Raw genomic sequence first — 16,504 nt, 5'->3', positions numbered from 1 at the left:
CACAGACTCCACTTCTCCTGCTCAGAGTGTTGGAAACAATTAGGATTAATTATGTGTTTTTGTGTGGAAGTGATGATATGAATTTCAATGGCATACAGGAAAAGGAGATAAGCCTATTTTTTTAAAGAAAATAGTTCCGGTTTAGGTCCATTATAGCTGCACAATGTCATTATGAGATATGAGAAAGAGATAACTAAATTATTCATATTACAATTTTATTTGTGCTCTATTCTTTATTTTTCCTGGAAAAAGTCCCTATTTGTTATTAAAACTAGCATGTTTTATAAAGAGATTTATGTTAATTACACAGAAAGCTGCCTTAGTCAGAATAGCAAATTCTATAGTGAATTTCAGAGTTTTTAAAATGTGTGCTCTCTATGCTGTAGAATATTTCTTGCTAATGGTTCATGCCATCTATATATCTAGTGATCTTTGAACCTTATGTTCATTATTATGGTTATAGCTGTACCCAAATGGCAGCATATTATTAAAATATGAGATAATAATTGAAGAAACTAAATATAATTATGCTTGTAAAGGAAAACAAACCTAGGAGTAAGTTTTTAGGAGGCAAAATAATACCTTTAAAATGTTATATTCAAAGTAAACATATTACGACAGATGAGAAATGCCAGATTTTCAGGCAAAGGGTGAGAAACTGAACTGAGTTTCAAAAGCCATCTCAAAAAAGTTGTTCACTTTTAAAAAAAAGTACATTTTCTAAAAAGTAGCAAGTTTCCCAGCATTTCTTTTTTAAAAATATGCATTTTCTGTTGTTCAAATGAATAAATATAAAATTATTTTCATTTTGGCACTTTCTAAAATCCTGATCCTACCAGTGGGTAAAATCATCACTAACTTTGCAGTATTGACTTTTAGCTCTGTAGTCCTACTTCCATGTCGTGAAGGCCAGCAGCCGAAAAAAATAATGAAGACTTATCCCAGTCACCAGTTGAACAAATTCTGTTATCATATTAGTCCTGAACATTTAGCAGGGAAAATGATATCAAATATTCTCATATCAAGGTACAGAAGTATCAGTCTCATGGCAGACCCAGATTTGGAGGGCTAATATTAAGCTAGATATCTTGCAGAGTAACCAAGAGTAGATCATTGATCTACTGAATCTCTCTTTAGAATGAGATATATTTATTATTGGTTAGGACCAGGTAGACAGTTTACATTTGTGGTATGTGGTTAATGTAACAATAAGTTAATAACACTATCAGGTGTCTGGAGCGTGTTTACTTTGGATACAACTATAAAGAATACATTTTTAGCATGGCAATTTTTTCCCAAATTTTCATCAAAAAATAAATGATTTATGAGAATGCTTTTTGAGATTACATAAACATTTAGATATTTGTATTGATAATTTTTTTACACTACTTCTCCTTTTAGGGCTCAGTTTTGAAAGCTCTCCTGAGAAAGGAGGAAAAAGCATTTATATGAGGAAGCAAGAAGACTGGAAATGAATTCAGTATTAGAGGAGTAGAGTGGCAGTGACTAAGGTCAGAAAAAAACTAAGTGAGCAAAGAGAACTGAACAAAATAGCAAAAGAAGAGAACAGTGGTGTATGAAATAGGAAATAAAGTGAGGACTATCTCAGAAAAGAAGAAAAATAAGACCCAGAAAAAAATATATATCTCTCAAGAAAGTGCCTACCTGACAATATAATTTCCATTAATCTCTATCCACATACCCTTCTTCATATCTGTCTAGTCATTCATAGGCAGACAAGGCTGAGCTATCACCTTAAGCCTAAGATATCACATCATCTTTTGTAGCTGAGATGCTGGAAGTAAATCCTGGAAAATTGGGAGGAGGTGAGAACATTAAGAGATTATAAGAAAATTTAAGCCATTTTTCTTCTGACTTAATTTTCATCTTCATAAGAATATCTTATCCAAATGAGCATAAAATATGAAAGAAGAGCCAAAAATTAACAAATAACAGGCGTCCATAAAGACAAGAGTGTGATGCTGTGGAGTTTTGTCATAACATAAAAATCTGTAGGTTAGGATGTTTGTCACTTTTGGTTTATGTGATGCTTATTTTTTGTCAGCATGTATAATCCCAAGTAATTTATTATAATAGATTTTAGAAGGTAAAATAAATAATTTAACCTATCCCATTCTCATGTAGTTTCTAAGGATTCCCAACGTAAGTCAAATGTGTCTAAAAGAAACAATGTCCACCATGTAAGTTACTCACAGACAATAAAGGAAGTTGCTTACCTAGGCTCCAAAACCATTAGCCATCCCTTGGTGTAACTTACCTGGATTACTAACCAATGTTTAATATATTTTTCCTACTTATTGTTGATTTTCAGCTTGTAGGCATGTAGGTTTTTATTTTAAATCACTGTCAAATTGTGAAACTTAACAAAAAATGGCAGTGGGTGATTTTTCTGTAATGCTCCTGTATTCACTTCTTTGAATGTTAGGTTAGTTTTTGGCTAATGGTTTTGGAGCCTAGGTAAGCAACTTCACTTATTGTCTGTAAGTTACATGGTGGATATTGTTTCTTTTAGACATATTTTACTTGTGTTGGAAATTGTTAATAACTACACGAGAATGTGATAGTTTTAATTAATTATTTTGCCTTCTAAAATATATTATAATTAGTTACTTGGGATTTTATGTGCTGACAAAAAAAAAAAGTATCACACAAACCAAAAGTGATAAACATCCTAACCTTCTGGCAACAAACAACTATGGCATGCACAAAGGGCGGATGCTTTAAGTGGCAGAAAGGGGGACGGAAGTGGGTAATTATTTGTAGCAATGCTTTTACTGTTGTTCGAAATGAGACAGACTAACAGTGGCAGCAGTCATTTTGCTGAATCAAAGTCCATGTTAGTCACATTATACACTGCCACAAAAGGTTGTTAAGGCTGGTATTAGCATGTACCACTGAGGACATTGGAAGGACTCGAACTGTCACACTAAATCGCCTTCTTGCCCTCAACCATTGAAGTCTCCAGCTCCTCTGACATGTTCTTTCATTAATGGCCTGGCCTTGACAACTGATCCTAATTGCCTCTGAACCACACTTCATGTATTATTGGTGTCTGCCTGCCCTGGTTCATGTCAACAAGCTACAGCATGTGCAGGGTGTGCCCAGTGCCTTTGCAGAAATGATGTTCACATCGTCATATTCCTCTGAGGGGATTGGGTCTCGCTGGAAGTAAAGTAGAAAGCTAAAGATCTTCCTGTCTCTTCTTTGTAATACCTTAATGTTGATTTGTGCTGTGTACATACTAAGCTCATCTAAGGACTCACTAAAACATTAAACCAATTATGCAACATTCCATTAAGGCACAGATGTAAATGCTGACTTAAATTTGCCCTTGTTTTAGTAAGTGGTAAAATGTGTGTTCATTGCAAAACCTTTCCAACTTTAGTTAATATGGCTTACATTTCTTTTCAACTTTAGTGTGGTTTACTTTTATTTTGAGTATGCATAACAATTTCAATTTAATGTATGATAATGGCCAAAAGAGCCTACAATATAGTTTCCAGGTAGAAGTACGCATTAGACCAGAACTCCCAAAAGTAAATTATTGAAGGTTTGAATAGGGTATTTTAGTCTTAACATTTATCAGCAGATTTATATTTACTACATTTTCTAAAAGTAGCTAAAATAATCAATTTTAGTGCATTACATGTATTTAAAACCTTTATTTTGTTCTGACATTTCAGGAAACATTCATAAAGGACAAAACAGTTTAGATACATTTTAATTTATAAGATGAGTTATTTGCTTTCATCAAAATAGTTTAGAATCTAAAACATAACATTAGAAATGCTCAAGATATTTACCTCTTTTTCTGAAAATGTCTCTGAGATTTAAAATTTGCCTCATTCCTATGACAATTTTTTACAATCACATCTCTGAACAATAATATGAGATTCTTTCAATCTTTTCATCCTTTTTTATTTATTGAAGGCAGTTTTCTGGTGAGCCTTTTAAGCATGCAAGTTCTACCCATGATCATAAAAAATAAATCACAGAAGCTCTTCGGTGCTAGGTATCATTTAGCCTAATCTAGACGGTGACATTTGGGCCACTAACAGCATAATCATGGTTATTGCTACAAATTGCTCCATGTTTGAGTTTTAATGTTATAAGTAAATTATGCCAGGGGATAAAATATATGTTTCTTTGGGAATTAAACATGTTTATTTCAGCAATGTGGCCATGGAATAGCACGGAAACCTTAAGCTTGTTTCATGTAGTAATACTGCCACCTTCTGAAGCCCAGAGGAATTGTCCTTAAGGTTAGCTGTTTTAAGAGCCATCTCATTTGTAGTGATCCAGCAGCCAGAAACTTCTAAGTCTAGAAACCATCTGGCTTTTATCATAGAAATGATAAGTTTGATTTTAATCTTCATTTAAAATAAGTAGAAATGAATACAGGTATCCAACAGTCGGTAAAAATACAAGTTCCTCTTTTCATTTTACCCCCAAAAGCCTTTTATTTTCTGGACTTTAGAACTATCTTTTTTGGTGATGTGTAGTTTCCTGTTAAAAAGCTCAGCTGATGTAAAGCTAATTCTGATATGGAAGTTACACAGCAAGAGCGGTTGCCTGGCAGAAGTGGGGCAGTGGTGGCCACAGCTGGGATTGTGAGAAGGGGATGGCAAATGTTTTCCTATCATTCAATCAGACAGTATGCCCTTCAGCAGAACAACAAGCTCTCCTGATTCTTTAGAATTAGTGAGATTAGCATGAAGCACATAATGCAGGATGATGGGATTTGTCATAATTTGCATTGTCCTGGAAAAATGCGGGTTGATAGAGCGATGCATCTTGGAGCATGTCATGTCCCACGGGCAGGTCACAGAGGAAGCTTGGCAGAAATAATTTTGTGATATGTGCATCAGTTGCAAATGCTTCATAAGTAATTTGTCAAAATAAAATAAATAGGAAGCGGTTAGGAAGGTAGAGAAAGTAGGGTCATTGTAAACGTGCCTCAAAAAAAATTAGATATGTCATCCTCAAATATCACATTTTTAGTGATTAAATGAAAATACATACAATGAATGACTAGACTTATTCTCCTTTTGGTTTTAAATTTCCAAAACCTTACTGGTAAGTCTTTCCTTTTTCCTAAAAGTAAAATCTTCCCTAAAAGTAAAATCTTACTGGTAAACCTTTCCTTTTTCCTAAAGGTAAAATCTTGGAAAATACGTGTGTGTTTCTGCAAAGTTTATTTATGAAAGCCCCTTATAGAAATTATGAAATATAGCTACATTAGGGAAGGTTTTCTGAGAATTTGCATCTGACCTTGATAATGTTCCCAAACTACAGATAGGAAAGGATAATCAGTATGTAGTTGACAAAATGAACATGACACTGTAACTTATCTGCAGCAGCATTTCTGGAAATGGGCATATAGAATTCAGACAGGCAAGGGGAGCATGCTTATTCAGCATAGCATTGCAAGAATGAAAGGTCCAGTGTCAGGTATTGTCCATGGTTTATTTATGGAGTACCTGACAGTGATGCCACTGTCTTTGATATTTAGAAATTTCTTCTATCCAAGAACATTATAGCTAGTGTTTACAGGTTATGTTACTTATCATTTCAATATCTGCTTCTACTGCACAAAGACATTTTGCAATGTCTCCTTTATTTGTCTTTATACATTTCAAACAAAAGATTAGTGCTGGCAGTTCGGTAACACTGATCTTTTATGACAGTTGAACATTTGTGGGTTGAGGGTCTAATAAGAAAAAAAAAATTTAAGTGAGGAGTTTAAGGAAAATGAAAAAAATAATCACTTGTGAAAATCAGGCTTATAATAAAAATGTATCTTCTTACTACACTGTTCGTAGGAAGAATATTCATTTTCTCAGATGGTTATAATTGTAGAATTAGGTTTTATGAAAACTAAAATTACCCTGGGGCACAGCTCAACATGAATAAATCTTTCAACACTCAGATCTGGAAACATGATACACACGAAACTAATAATGCCCTACAATTACAAGTAGATCAAGAAGAACTGTGCGAAGTTTTTAAAAAACATTATTTATTGAGTTCTGTAACATGAAAGTGACTGCAAATAATGTTAGTTCAGACTATTTTAAATCATTTGTTGTTTGTAAAATAATAGCCCTCTGTATAAACCTCATATGTTTTTAAACTTGCCCTCCTGTCTGTAATCTTCAAAACTGACTGCTTTCAAACAAACTGTTTTACTAATCAGAGATAATAAGTGCTTTGTGGTGCCAGTTGTTAAAAACTAGATTTTTTGTGAACATTATTTTTCTAATATATCATCTCTTGACTCATAAAAAGATTTTTTTAAATAAAGCCTGTTTACTGAGTTGTAACATTTCAGCCCAATTTCAGCATTGTGGATATGCTGTACGATATTTATTTCATTAAGAGTTGGTATTGTAGACTTCAGTCTTGTGTCACATTTTAACAACTTTTTTCTATTGTCTTCTTTTTGCTGTATACTACTGCGTCAAAAAAAGAAAAGGCACCTGTTGCTTCTCCCATGAAATTCCTTTCCTCAGAGGAAATGTGCTTACAGTGACAGATAATTTGCCTTGGTCAGAAGTTTTCTAGCATTTTCCCCTAAATAGCAAAGCCATAATACTCTTAGATAATCTTCAGGGGAGAACAAAAATACCTCTTAGTTCTCTTAGCAGAAAATTATGATAAATAATTTAAAAAAGAAAAACTTTTTCAAATAAGTATACATCTCACCAGTCCCCTCCCAAAAATTTTAATAAACTAAGGATTTAAATTTACCTTTTCAGACAAAGTTTTCTAAATTGAATAAACAGGGTAATGTACTGGATAGATCAATATTTTTATTGTCTTTAGAGTTTACAATTCTTTTACTCTAGATAATGTCCACTAACCTAGCAATGCTAGTTTAACTCTCAATGTCTTACGAACTATTTATTCAGTCATTTGTTCATTTAGTCACTATATGCTCCTACTGCTTATGTTGCCTATTCTGTGTCCTTTGAAGGATGCTGTGCAAGAGTTTATTTCCCATAGGGATGGAGAGTGAAGTGAGCAGAGAAGGCCCAATCAATGATTTAATCAAGAGGTATTCACTGGGCAAAGCACCTCATCCAGAGTTAATGGCATTGCCACTCTGTGAATGAGTCTCAGAAAATGAAGAGGTAGCTAAAGGAATTAGCTTATTAATGTGCTATCATCACATCTGGACTGGATCCAGTTCTTGGTGTTTGTCTGGAAAATTCACTGCTGCTACTGTATTGTAATACCTGGCAATTCTCATGTTAATGGAAGTGTTAGTAGTTTGTGTTTTTTAATCTACCTAGTCTGTGATGAAACTCAAATTTTTATTTGACAATAAAGTGATGTTTTTTACCCAGGACAGGTGAATTCATGAAGCAAACTATATTTGTTTTCCATTCTGCTTTCACTAGCTTGTCTTTAATAAGTTCATTGCCTCAAAGATTATTAATAGCATTTGGATGATTTTTCCATTTTGCCCCAGCTTTAATAGCTGCCTCTATGAGCTCTTATTATCATTTCAGAGTTATTTCTTTAGGATTCTTTATAGTGAACAAGTGATCTCAGGTAAAAAAAAAAACAAAAAAAAAACCTCAAAGATAAAATGATAATTGAGTCAGTCCAGAATCTCATCAGGAAGAATGTGCCAGAGAAATCTAGTCTAGATATTTCTGGACATACAGGTAACTTCCTCAAGTAAACAAGAATGTTAGCTAAACAAATTTCCACTTAATTCGATACTATTTATTTGTAAATATAAAAGAAATAGATTAAGTAATTACTTAATTTTCATTGAAAATTTTAATTTGAAAAGTACTTCTTTAGAGAAAAATGGTGTGTTATTCCATTTTCACACTGCTCATAAAGACATACTCAAGACTGGGCAATTTACAAAAGAAAGAAACTGTAATTTACTTACAGTTACACATAACTGGGGAGGCCTCACAATCATGGCGGAAGGCAGGGAGGAGCAAGTCACATCTTATGTGGATGGCAGCAGGCAAAGAGAGAGAGCTTGTGCAAAGGAACTCCTCTTTATAAAACCATCAGATCTCGTGAGACTTATTCCCTATCATGGGAATAGCATGAGAAAGACCCGCCCCCATGTTTCAATTACCTCCCACTAGGTCCCTCCCACGACACGTGGGAATTGTGGGAGCAACAATTCAAGATGAGATTTGGGTGGGGACACAGCCAAACCATATCAAATGACTACTGTAAGTTCTTTGAAAAGTTATTGGTACTGGAAAATAGGAAGAAATAAAGGGTAGGAATAAAACATACTTATTTTAGATAAAATTTTTTTTATCCCGACCAGGGAGATATCTCGAATGCATCCCAATGTATATACATTTTAGGCCAGGCATGGTGGCTCACACCTGTAATCCTAACAGTTTGAGGGATGAAAGTGGGAGGATCACTTGAGCCCAGAAGTTGGAGACCACCCTGCGTAACATAGCAAGACCTCATCTCTAGAAAAAATGAAAAAATGAGCTGAGCATGGTGTGCACCTATAGTCCTAGCTACTTGGAAGGCTGAGGCAGGAAGATTGCTTGAGCCCAGGAGTTCAAGGCTGCAGTGAGCTGTGATTGCACCACTGCATTCCAGCCTGGAGGACAGAATGAAGCCTTGTCTCAAAAAAAAAAAAAAAAAAAAAATTTTGGAGACTTCACCCATGAATTTTCCTTTTATATCTGTCATAGGTTTGCTTTTTTTAATACAAAAGTCATCATACTTGTTTCTGGCTCAAACTTGCCATGCAACCCCTGAAGTCCTTTTACTAGGACTGTAGGGAAAGGAAGTATTTCTTCTTTCATTCATTTTTCCAAGCTCACCACTCCCCCAAAATATAGGTCTACTGGCTGTTACAAAATAATTTTTATTATATATATAATTTATATTGTAAAATATTTCTGAAGTTATAAGGTAAATAAATAAAACAGTAAGTGCTCTCACTTTTTTCTTTTCATTAATATTTAAATCACCATTTTTATTGTCCAGAAAATTTTTGCAATCTATTAGTCCGTAATGTAGACACGTCTCCTTGGACTATTTCAGGATAAAAATTTAGCCAAATAACACATTTTACCTTAGGGGGAAAAAAAGCAGCACTTAATTTCCTCTACACACATGTTAAGTTTATTCCTCATGGATGATTTGGAAGGGTTTCTTGTTGTATATATTATATGGAAAAGACATTATTTGAAAATATGTGATAAGATTATATTGTATGCTTATTAGGTTGGGATGTCATCAAGCTCTCAAAGTTTCTGAAAGTATGGGGCAGCTGATGAGTGAGGATAGGTGACAAAAGAGAAAAGTCAATAGTTTGACTGTGGGAGATGATCAGATCACACTTGAAATGGAAAGCTTCCCTGTTACCAGAAAAGAACTATGTCCTGAAAAGAAATAGTGTTCTGTCCTGTTGGCCCCTCCGAACTGGATTAAAAGTAATGGATTTTAAAATTTATTCTTAATGAAAGAATAAAACATCTCAAATTACTACAGCAAAGATAAAGATAAAGAGACCCAGAAGAATCACTAGTGTAATTTTTGGAGAACCATTTCTCCCCACCATCAATTTATATTGTTATGGCTTTTATCTTACATATTGGATGTCGAAAGTCATTTTCCAGGGCATTCAGAAGTTGTCTAAGACTCCGTGTGTGTGTGTGTGTGTGTGTGTGTGTGTGTGTACTATCTGTGCCCAATGAAAAAAGTAAACCATCTTTCTTGCTAGAAATGGTGGCCATTGTTTTTACTTTAGGTTGAACAATATTTTGGTGTTGGTGATAGGATTCTAGAGGACCGTTCCCTGGGTTTGATGGAGTGGGAAGAACCATATAAGAAGTTATTCAGGGGCCGGGTGTGGTAGCTCATGCCTGTGGTCCCAGCACTTTGGGAGGCCAAAGCGGCAGATCACGAGGACGGGAGTTCGAGACCAGCCTGGCCAATATGGTGAAACCCCATCTCTGCTAAAAATACAAAAAGTTAGCTGGGCATGGTGGTGGGTGCCTGTGGTCCCAGCTGCTCGGGAACCTGAGGCAGGAGAATTGCTTGAACCTGGGAGATGGAGTTTGCAGTGAGCCGGAATTGCACTTCAGCCTGGGTGACAGAGTGAGACTCTGACTCAAAGGAAAGAAAAAGAAGAAGAGGAGGAGGAGGAGGAAGAAGAAGAAGAGTAAGAGGAAGAAAGAAGGAGAAGAGGAGGAGGAGGAAGAGGAAGAAAGAAGAAAGAAGAGGAAGAGGAAGAAAGAAGAAGAAGAGAAGAAGAAGAAGAGGAAGAGGGGGAGGGGGAGGGAAAAGAAGAAGAAGAGGAAGAAGAAGAAGAGAAGAAGAAGGAGAAGAAGAAGAAGGAAGAAGAAGAAAGAAGAAGGAAGAAGAGGAAGAAGAAGAAGGAAGAAGAAGAAGAAGGAAGAAGAGGAAGAAGAAGAAGAAGAAGATGATGATATTCAGGAGATCAGCTCAAGATGTGCAGGCCAAGCCTGAACATGTCATTGGTGCAAACCCAAGTATTGTTGATGTTCTTCAACAGGAACATCTATATGGTGGAACCCCATGATGGGGTCTTCATCCACCTTAAGCTGGCCCACAACCAGGCTGATGATGCAGCTGGCATGGGCTGATGGTCCTGTGCTGTGATGCTGTGCTGGATTTTTTGGAAGGGATGACTAGACAACTTCTCCACAATGGCAGCTTTCCCCTGGAACTGCTGTCCTTCCCACGTAAGGCATGGCACATCAATGTAAATTGCACCTAGTTGGGTTTTATCATTATGAAATAACTGGTAGTAATGCTGAATGAAGCTGGATCCAATCTGCTCCCAGATTGGCTCGTCTCCCATTCTGGAGCATCACCCAGCCTCATTGAGATCTGAAGGGTTGGCACAGTGGCAGTGGCAGCATGACAACCCAGCACAGTCTGCCAAGACTGAGCTTCTTCAAAAACTATTTGTGAAAACTGCTGGGTGTGGTGGCTCACACCTGTAATCCCAGTGCTTTGAGAGGCCAAGGTGGGAGGATCGCTTGAGGCCAGGAGTTCAAGACCAGCCTGGGCAGCATAGTGAGACCTTGTCTCTACAGAAAAGTAAAAATAAAAAAATTAGCCAGTTGTAGCAGCACATAACTGTAGTCCCACCTGCTTGGGAGGCTGAGGCAGGAGGATTGCTTGGGCCCAGGAGTTCCAGGCTGTAGTGAGCTATGATTGCACTGCTGCACTTCAGCCTGGGTGACAGAGCAAGATCCAGGCTCATTTAAAAACAAAAAGAAAAACTATTTGCAGAAGCTGAATCATGTAGAAGGAGTAGCAAAAACAAACAACGAACTAGAAAGTTAGTTTTATATAAAAAGAGAATGGAAGAGTTGGGGATATGCTTGGAGAAGCAATAGCTGATAAAATGAGTTGAATAATATTATATTCTTGAATACTATGTTGTCTAAATTCTATGAAGCATCTTGGTGAGAATAATGCTGTAGTTGTTCTATTACTAACTGAAGACAATATACAAGGAATTGATTTAAGTGAAAATAAGCAAACAAACAAAAAAATCAAACAATTTGTTGCAGGGGAAGATGTCTTGACCAGGGGACAATGAAAGGCTAGTGTAGGCTACCTGAGGTATCTACGGTAGATATCTCTATTAGAATGTGTCACTCCAAACATATTCTTCCTTAAGCTGTATTGGCCCTCAGAGATTCATTGCCTGACTCATACATGATAGTCAATAAATATTTTAGGAATGAATGTATGACTGGAGCCTTTTTCTCCCCAGCCTGGGAATTCATGAATGTCTTGCTAAAAGAGATGATAGCTGAAGAGTAGACCAATGTTTTGGATGGAATAATGGATTTTAAGAAGTCATGACTTTGTTAAAAGCTATAAAAAAGAAAATGAGTTGTCTGGCTTCCAGCCTCCTGCTTAGGTCAAAAGTCATGTCTCCTTTTGGTCATTTTCTTCATGAAAAAAAATTATTATTAGCATATGTTTTCTCAATTTAAAAAAATTATTTTGGGTCAAAATATGTCAATACGTATTTAAATAACAATGTTTTAAAGTTTTCAGGCAATGTTTCTCTTGGGTCTTTAATTTTGTGAGCTATTTGGGTGATATACCATAATTATTTTTAGAATGGTTTCATTATGTTTATAGTTTTAAAAGGAAGCAGTCATAAAATTTGCCTTTGAGGTCTCCTAAAAATAAGAGTTTGCTTGAGGGAGCAAGACTTACATGACCTTTTGATTTTTACAGGACAGTTCACTCAGAATTGTATGTGAAGTGGTAGTAAAGGACAGATAGACAATTATTTGCCTATTTTAATATCATATTTGTGGGGGGAGGGGGGAGAGATAGCATTAGGAGATATACCTAATGCTAAATGACGAGTTAATGGGTGCAGCACACCAGCATGGCACATGTATACATATGTAACTAACCTGCACATTGTGCACATGTACCCTAGAACTTAAAGTATAATAATTTTTAAAAGTCACAAAAAATATATATATCATATTTGAAGCATTCACCAGTAGAAAGCGTAGAAAAGTAAGTCAATTGTCTGTCCAACAAAGATCTAGATGAGCTAATGCACTTGCTGTAATATCTGAGAAAACTTGAACTTTTGAAAACTGATTCTTTGTTATGAGAACTAGGAATAAAATTGAGAGACTTCATAAGATTTTCATCCTCAATGAACATAAAAGAGAAAATTTGTTTTACCTTACCTACTTAATAATGCATTAGGTTTTAGTAACGCTTCTAGAAATTTAAGTTTGAAATTTGCACCTTTAATATGTTTAAGATAAATGGATAAATAGTTCTCTGTAGCTATGAAAACCTAATATGGAGTAATCCAAATTTCACATTTGCATTATTATCATTAAGGCTGATGTGTACTGTTGGCATGTGCACAATATGAATAATTCTATGCTATTGTCTCAGTTATCAGTATATTCTCTCTCTCTACTTTTTAAAAGGCTAACCATTTTATAAATTCTAGCTTAAATCACTTCTCTTCCATGATACTTTCATCCCAGTCATGAGCTACAAGTGATTTTTCTTTACCCTAACCTCCAATATTATTTATTGCTTAAGACTCTCTGGTTATCATTTGAAGAAGCCTACTAATGTTGTTTAAGTCAACAGTAGGAAATGTATTATTGTGATGCTGTGCTATCTTTCAGAACATCAAAGTAGAAACTGTCTAGCCCTCAGAAGGCTACTATGAATTGGAACTAGACCCAGGAACCAAAATCAGAATAATAATGATAGGAAAGATTTATGTTATTGTATTAGTCTGCTTGGGCTGCCATTACAAAATACTATAGACTGGGTGACTCAAAGAACAGAAATTTATTTCTCACAGTTCTGGAGGCTGGGAAGTCTAAGATCAAGGTGCCAGCCAATTTGGTTTCTGATGAGGGCTCTGTCTTCTCACTGTGTCCTCATATGGCCTTTCCCTGGTACATGTGTGTGGGGAAAGAGATTACTCCCTCATTCTCTTCATATAAGGTCATCAGTCCTATTGGTTTAGCTTTATGACTTCATTTAACCTTAATTCCTTTCTAAAAGCTGACTCCAAATACAGTCACATTGAGGGTTAGGGCTTCAACATATGAATTTGGCGGGTGGGGAGTTAGTTCTTGCAACACTATGAAGAAGTAACTGAAGCTGGGTAATTTATAAAGAAAAGAGGTTTGATTGGCTCACAGTTCTGCAGGCTGTACAGGAAGCATGGTGCTGGCATCTGCTTGGCTTCTGGTAAGGCCTCAGAAAGCTTACAATCATGGTGAAAGGCAAAGGGGAGCAGGTGCATCCTATGGTGAGAGGAAGCAAGGGGTGGAGGAGGTGCCACACTCTTTTAAACCAGGTCTTGCATTAACTCAGAGTGGGAACTCACTTATGGGGAGGACAGCACCAAGCTATTAATGAGGTATCTGACCTCATGACCCAAACACCTCCCACCAGGCCCCTCCTGTAACACTGGAGATTACATTTCAACTTGACATTTGGAGGGAGCAAACTTCCCAAACCATATCCTTCTGCCCCTGGTTCCTCAAATCTCATGTCCTTACATGCAAAATACAATCATCCCATCTCAATAGTCCCCCAAAGCCTTAACTTATTCCAGCATTAACCAAAAGTCCCAAGTCCAAAGTCTCATCTGGAGATTAGTCCTTTCCTATGAGCCTGTAAGATTAAAAAAAGTTATTTACTCCCAAGATACAATGGTGGTGCACTTATTGGGTAGACATTCCCATTCCAAAATGGAGAAATCACCCCAAAAAAAGGGGCAATAGGCCCCACACAAGTCTGAAACCCAGTAGGGCAGTCATTAAATCTTAAAGCTCCAAAATTATATATATATATATATTTTTTTTTTTTTTTTTTTTTTTTTTTGAGACGGAGTCTCACTCTGTCACTGAGGCTGGATTGCAGTGGTGTGATCTCAGTTCACTGCAACCTCCACCTCCTGGGTTCAAGCAATTCTCCTGCCTCAGCCTCCTGAGTAGCTGGGACTATGGGCATGTGCCACCACGCCCAGCTAATTTTTTGTATTTTTAGTAGAGACTGGGTTTCATCACGTTAGTCAGGATGGTCTCAATTTTCTGATCTCATGATCCGCCTGCCTTGGCCTCCCAAAGTGCTGGGATTATGGGCTTGAGCCACTGCGCCTGGCCCAAAATAATCTCCTTTGACTTAATGTCCTGCATTCAGGGGTGGACTCCTAAGGCCTTAGGCAGCTCAACTCTATAGCTTTGCTGGATGCAGCCCACAGGGCTGCTCTGATGTGTTAGAGTCCAGTGCCTGTGGCTTCTCCAGACTGAGGATGCAAGCTGCTGCTGCCTCTACCATTCTTTGGCCTGGAAGGCAGTGGCCCCCTTCTTACTGCTCCACTAGGCAGTGCCCTGGTGGGGACTCTGTATAGGGTCTCCAACCTCACATGTCCCCTTGGTGCTGCCCTACTAGTAGAGCCTCTCTGCGGGGGCTCTACCCCTGCATCAGGCTTCTGCCCAGGCACCTAGGCTTTCCCATACATTATCCGAAATCTAGACAGAAGCTGCCAAGTCTCCTTCACCCTTGCATTCTGTGTAGCCACAGGCTTACTGCCACATGAAAGCTGCCAAGGATTATGGCCTCACTCTCCAAAGTGGCAGCCAGAGCTGTACCTGGGGCCTTTGAGCCACATCTGGAGCTGGAGCAGCCTGGTTGCAGGGAGTAGCCTCCCAAGGCTGAGCAGGGCAGCGGTGTCCTTGGCCTGGTCCCTGAAATCATTCTTTCATCCGAGGCTTCTGGGCCTGTGATATGAGGGCCTGCCTCAGAGATTTCTGAAATGCCTTCAAGGCCTCTTTTCCCATTGTCTCGGATATTAGCATTTGGTTCCCTTTTAGTCATGCTAGTCTCTTTAGCAAGTGGTTGCTCCACAATCTGCTTGTATTCCTTTTCTACCATGTACCAGGATGCAAATTTGTCGAACTTTTATGCTCTGTTTCCCTTTTAAATATGAATTCCAACTTTAAGTCATTTATTTGCTCCTGTATCTGATGATAGGCTCTTAGAAGCAGCCAGGCCACATCTTGAACACTTTGCTGCTTAGAAATTTCTTCTGCCAGATACCCTAGGTCATCACGCTTAAGTTCAAACTTCCACAGATTCCTAGGACATGAACACAATGCAGCCAAGTTCTTTGCAACAGCATAATGGATAACCTTTACTCCCATTCCCAGTAACTTATTTATTTCCATCTGAGAGCTCTTCAGCTTGGACTTCACTGTCCATATCTCTATCAACATTCTGGTCATAACCATTTAACTAGCTTCTAAGAAGTTGGAAACTTTCCTTCATCTTTCTGTCTTCTTCTCAGACCTCCAGACTCTTCCAACTTCTGCCTGTTACCCAGTTCCAAAACCACTTCCACATTTTCAGGTATCTTTCTAATAATACCCCACTCCTGGTACCAATTTTCAGTATTAGTTCTTGCTTTACTCTAAAGAAATACCTGAGGCTGGAGAGCAGTCAGACAAGAGGGGGAAATAAAAGGCATCCAAATCAGTAAAGAGGAAGTCAAACTGCTACTGTTTGCTGATGATATGATTGTATACCTAGAAAACCCTAAAGACTCCTCCAAAAAGCTCCTAGAACTGATAGAAGAATTCAGCAAAGTTTCCACATACAAAATTAATGTACACAATTCAGTACCTCCCCTATACACCAACAGGAACCAAGCTGAGAATCAAATCAAGAATTCAACCCCTTTTACAATAACTGAAAAAGAAATACTTAGGAATATACATAATCAAGGAGGTGAAAGACCTCTGCAAGGAAAACTACAAAACACTGCTGAAAGAAATCATAGATGACACAAACAAATAGAAACACGTTCCATGCTCATGGATGGGTAGAATCAATATTGTGAAAATGGCCATACTGCCAAAAGCAATCTACAAATTCAGTGTAATCCCCATCAAAATATCATCATCTTTCTTCACAGAATCAG

The 16,504-nt window shown here is 37.3% G+C and overlaps 1 protein-coding gene and 1 pseudogene across 4 annotated transcripts in view; one reads left to right on the top strand and one right to left on the bottom strand.

Moving 5' to 3' along the window:
* Positions 1-16,504, top strand: part of DPH6 (diphthamine biosynthesis 6) — a 405,738-nt gene that overhangs the window by 257,300 nt on the left and 131,934 nt on the right. The window lies entirely within an intron of this gene.
* LOC107968583 (nuclear transport factor 2-like) lies at positions 10,472-10,855 on the bottom strand (annotated as a pseudogene).

Source organism: Pan troglodytes, chromosome 16 (genome assembly GCF_028858775.2).
Source record: "Pan troglodytes isolate AG18354 chromosome 16, NHGRI_mPanTro3-v2.0_pri, whole genome shotgun sequence".
Lineage (NCBI taxonomy): Eukaryota > Metazoa > Chordata > Mammalia > Primates > Hominidae > Pan > Pan troglodytes.
The sequence above is the reverse complement of the archived record's forward strand: the minus strand, read 5'-3'. Positions and strand labels throughout refer to the sequence as shown.